The sequence below is a fragment of the Pseudophryne corroboree genome, chromosome 3 (genome assembly GCF_028390025.1).
Source record: "Pseudophryne corroboree isolate aPseCor3 chromosome 3, aPseCor3.hap2, whole genome shotgun sequence".
Lineage (NCBI taxonomy): Eukaryota > Metazoa > Chordata > Amphibia > Anura > Myobatrachidae > Pseudophryne > Pseudophryne corroboree.
In genome coordinates, this window is record NC_086446.1 from 411,714,477 (window position 1) to 411,719,767 (window position 5,291).

General features: G+C 41.0%; 1 pseudogene; it reads right to left on the minus strand.

The window, feature by feature from the left end:
- Positions 1-3,339: 3,339 nt before the first annotated feature.
- On the minus strand, positions 3,340-3,458 carry LOC134893070 (5S ribosomal RNA; annotated as a pseudogene).
- Between the last annotated feature and the right edge of the window lie 1,833 nt (positions 3,459-5,291).

A 5,291-nucleotide genomic window follows, 5' to 3' on the forward strand; every position in this document is an offset into this window, starting at 1 on the left:
AGGTTGGGAGTTCCTGATAACAAATTCCAGTCTCCGGGGCTAGGGAAGGCCACATTGTCCGAAAGATTAATATTCTGGGACTACGAATCACAGAAGAAAGTTGCCTGCTAATTAACCTATTAGCATTTCGGGCCACATACATGATCATAGTTCGGGCAAGGGACATTCCTAAAGGAAAACTAGTCCAGATCCGCAAGGCAATGGCAATAGTGTACCTCAACCTTCAGAGAGGAACACGCAGCTAAACAACAAGGAAGGAGGTAAGTCTCATACTAAAGTGTGCAGGACTCCATCTTCCAGCTTTGTCCGCACTATTCGTTCCAGCAGTCCTAAACTGGAGAGTAGACTTTCACAGTCGACACGCCATTAAGTTAAGCGAATGGGCTCTGCACCCAAAAGTCGTTTCAGACTCTGGTAGACAAGTGGGGTTTGCCAGAGATAGATTTCAGGACGTCCCATCGGCAAAAGACCCATAAAAGGGTCAGGAACAAGGGATCAGGTAGTGATCTTTGTGTACTTCTTTCGATAAAGTGGGACTTTCTATAACTTGTGTGTATCCTCGGATTATCCTGCTACCACAGGATAGTGAGGAAAAATATAACAAAGGTGCCTTACCTTTTTCCTCCAATCATCCTGCTACAGGGTAGTGAGGAAGATAAAAGAAGCTACGGGTGCCGTGATTCTAATAGCTCTGGCTTGGCCAGAAGGCGTTGATACACAGATCCGCAGAGAATGTCGATGGATGCTCCATTTCTGATTCCTCAAACGCCCAGATTTGCTAATGCATGGTCCTTATCACAAGACATCTGGATCAGCTGTGTTTTACGGCGTGACTCTTGAAATCTATATCCTGAAGTCGAGAGGATTCTCACAGGTAAATCATACAATGTTCAGAGCAGGAAAGACTTCCTCGGCTCATATTTACCACCGAATGTAGCAAGTCTATAATCATTGGTATAATGGAAGAATTATTGACCCAAAATCTTTCAGAATTTTCAGGGTTCTAGCATTCCTTCAGGCGGGAGTGGATAAAGATTAAGGATGACTTCCTTGAAAGTGCTAGTGTCAGCATTGACTGCATGGTTCCGAAAGAAAATGGCAAATTTTCAGTATATGCGCACTTTTTTTCAGGGAATGCTGCATATTCAGCCTTCCTTTTGTTCTGCCTATGGTGCGTTGGGACTGTAGTCTTGTCCTCAAAGCCCTTTAAGTTGCTCCATAAGAACCACTTAAAAAAAGTGGATCTTAAATGGTTAACAGCTAAAGTTCTCTTTCTGCTGACTATGGCATCAGCTAGAAGAGTATCAGATTTAGGAGCACTGTCATGTTAATCTCCTTTTCTGATATTATCCAGATAGAGTAGTTCTCAGAACTAGATCTGGGTATCTTCCTAAGGTGGGGTCTAAATTCCACCTTAATGAAGAAATTGTAGTCCCGGTTTTTTCAGGTATCGGGACTTTCTTCAGGAGATGCGTCGCTGGACGTAGTCCGGGCATTAACCCAGTGCCGCCAAAAAGACATTCTCTCTTCATTCTCTACTGATTTCACAATAGAGGATGGCCTGCTACTAAACAGACGCTGGCAAGATGGCTTCAAATGACTATTTCAGAAGCATATTCTCAAGCTGATATCCCTGTTCCGGCTAATGTCTCTGTTCACTCTACTCGTAAGGTAGGTCCTTCATGAGCAGCACAGCATGGTGCTTCAGCAGAACAGATAGGTAAGGCAGCCATATGGGCTTCCATTAACTCACTCAGACATTATGCCTTGGATTCTTTTGCCTCTCTTGATGCTGAATTCGGGCGAAAGTTTCTACCAATCAGGAACGTCCCCACCACTAAAAATTGCTTTGGGAAGTCCCATTGTTATCCTGCTGGAGAAACAGAGGCAGAACTCTGGGAGGCAACGGAGTCAGCTGCCGCCGGGCTCCTGCTTTGAAGGGGAGCACCTCTCCTCCTGTTCCGTGTGTTCAGAGACATTAATCAATTAAGTTAATTGACAGCAGCCGGTAACTCTTCTGTAGCCGACTTCCCCACTAGTCACTACACCTTACAAACCACACCTTCTTTATTATAGATACACTGGAAGCAGTCACCTTACTGATGAAGCTATTTGCTCCTATAAAGGAAGCATGAGAATTCTAACTATATGAAGTTATTTCTCTGACAATTACACGTAACTTCATATAGTTAGAATTCTCATACTTCCTATGCAAGAGCAGATATCTCCATCAGTAAGGTGCATGCTTCCAGTGTAAAAGCTTGTGGGTTCTAATCCTGGGTATGACACTTGCAAATTAATTGTCAGAGAAATGATCAGCATTGTGAGTGACTGAGCAGATCTATGTAGTGTGTGGTTGGACCCCTACATAGATCTGCCTAGTTGCAACGGGTTTTGTAGTAGCTTCATATAGTTAGAATTAGAGATGAGCGGGTTCGGTTTTACTCGGATCTCAAAACGGTATCATATTGGCTTACGGATGATATATAAGGGGGGGGCACCAATATTTTTCTTGCCTCCGGGCAACTGGGGCAAACTTACGCCACTGTGGAGAAATATACGTTATGGTAAGAACTTACCGTTGATAATGGTATTTCTCCTATGTCCACAGGTTTCCACAGGGATCCCACCCTGATGCACCTGATTTGAGAATCTTTATACTCATGTGGGGGGGGGGAGGTTTGCGAAGAAGCAAAAGAAGACTGTTTTGTTGTCTCTCTGGGGCACACTTTAAATCAATCTATGTATGTATATTGCAGATGTATAGAGTACAAAAAAAGTATGTGAGTTTAAAACTTAACTTTTAATATTCTGTACAGACGATAATATTGTAATTTTGTAGAAACAACAATTGGTTAAAAAAGGATTAAATCAGAAGAAATAGTATGTTACTCACTTATTGTAAGTTAGGTGGCAAGTTGCTTGTCTGCACACCCACTATATTTTTAGTGAGTATTAATATATGACGTTCATCAAAGGAAAATTTCTATTTTCTTGTTCTATCAACTTATGAGATTTATATGTATATTCTCATAAGAGAGGAACAAGAAGATCGGCTTTCCGACTCCAGACTCCTTCTGGATAAGCAAGAATTTTAGCGCAGTCTGATATTGGTATTTGAGGTATTGGGTGATTATTGCAGTTATATATTGGTATTAACCCACTTCTATACGAGAAGATATAAAAGGATGTTGCAGAACCAGTCACTTCTACTTTTGCCCATCTGTGTCCATCGAATGGGCAATGAGAGAGTGTGTTGTCGCCTGGAATTTCTGGTTATGAAGGAAGTAAGTACACTTCTGCTTTCCTGGGTGCATCAATGGATTGTAATGTCCCTGGACACTACAGTACCTGGTATTCCCAGAGGGTCTCCCTTTCTGGTACTGACCAGGCCCAACGCTGCTTGGCTTCCAAGATCAGACGAGATCGGGCATGTCCAGCGTGGTGTGACTGTAGATGGTTAGGAAAACATCTACTGGCGTAGAGGAGTACCCAATTAGATGAGAGAGTGTTTGAAAAGGATTTTTCAGAAACTATGAGGTAGGTATAGAGTACAGAGGATGAAATAAGTAATAGACCTGATAAATCAGGATTGGAAAATAGAATCAGTATAGCACTTGTGCTGTCCACTAGGAAGCCCTTGTTACCATATTGGGCATTGCAGAGAACAGTCCTTTATTCGTGGATGAGAGAGTGCGTGAAGGAGAAAGAGTAAGACAAAATTGTGGGGGTAGGGAGTTTTAATGTCCCTGAGTCTACCCAACTTATATATGAAATTGCTCAGGAAGATAGGTCAAATCCACTGAGAAATTTCACACAAGAAGGGGTGTAGATAAATGACTGATATGTAAATTCAGGGATATACAAAAAGAAATGTGTGTGTGTGTGTGTGTGTATATATATATAATTGTTTCTGGCTTGCAACGTTACTTCATTAGAATTGTTTCAAGGCAATAAATCTTATTATACCAAAAATAACAGATAGCCAATTATAAATTCAGATATAAATTGCAGAATACACAAAAATACTTCAGAGAAGGTTGCTATGTGCTATCTCTTTAAGCGTAGAAACACACAATTTAGGTATACCGTTTTGCTGTAATCACAATTCTGAATCTGTCCCATACAAAAAAATCATTTATGTGAATATAATTTTCTCACAAATTGTATCAGAACGGACAGAGTACAGAAAGATACTGAGAAATACTTGAAATGATTGAAATTAACTTATATGATTAAGCTTATAAATATAGAAAAAACATACTCCCCTTATATAGGAATAAATCTAGTACTGTGGCTTTAAATGCACCACGTTATTGTAATCAGGGTTCTAGGTCTGTTTCAGAATATTGCAAAGGTTAACACCAGGTTAGGACTCCCTATATTGTTTTGGCACACCAAGATTTATTTTGGTATTAGTGCAATATCCTGAGGGAGTGAGACTGGTGTTAATGAATCTGAAAAACAGGCAAAATCCTGTCTGTGTAAAAACACACAGAGTGGGATAAATGAATCCCGCTGCCGCTGTGTAGCGTTGGTGGGAGCTGGGGATAGAAGTCCTAAGAGGAGAGCTGTTTTAGACAGCTTGAGAGCGGTGTGTCATACCTGGTGTGCATTGTAGAGAGGAGTCAGCCCGCCGGAGCTCCGTTACGGAGATCCCAGAAGTTGGACGCCGGACCGGAAGTGACGCGCGTTTCGCTGGGAGGAGCTTGTTCACTTGATCGTCTGATCAGACAGCCCTCCGTGAGTGCTTCTTAGCTGTTGCACTGACCAATCATGTTACAGGGGAAACTGATTGACAGCTTATTGGGCCACTAAGGACATTATGTAGGTCCCGAATGACTGACAAGCTATGAGACCAAATAAAAATAGTGGCTGTCTTGTTAGTACATGCATTGGTCACTAAAATTTAATTATAGGTCCCTGAAAGAAAATAAATTGCTGGGCCAATGAAATTTGCATATTTTGTGAGACATAGATTTCTCCTGGTTGTCCGATAATTGACAAGGCTATTCAACCTATACAGGTTGTAAGTAGAAGAAGCAACACAAAGGTGGTCTAAGTTACTGTATATTGCTTTCTTGATAAATTCAGGATCTAATTCATATTCTTCATTTAAATGGAATTAAAAAGGGCAACATAAAGGTAGTCTAAATTACTGTATGATGCATTGTTGGTAAATTGAGGATCTAATTCCTATTCTTGATTTGAATGGAATTTGGTATGAATATATGCTGAATATATAAAAAAGGGGTTGTAAATGAGAAGGAGCACACTGAAATAATTGGGAA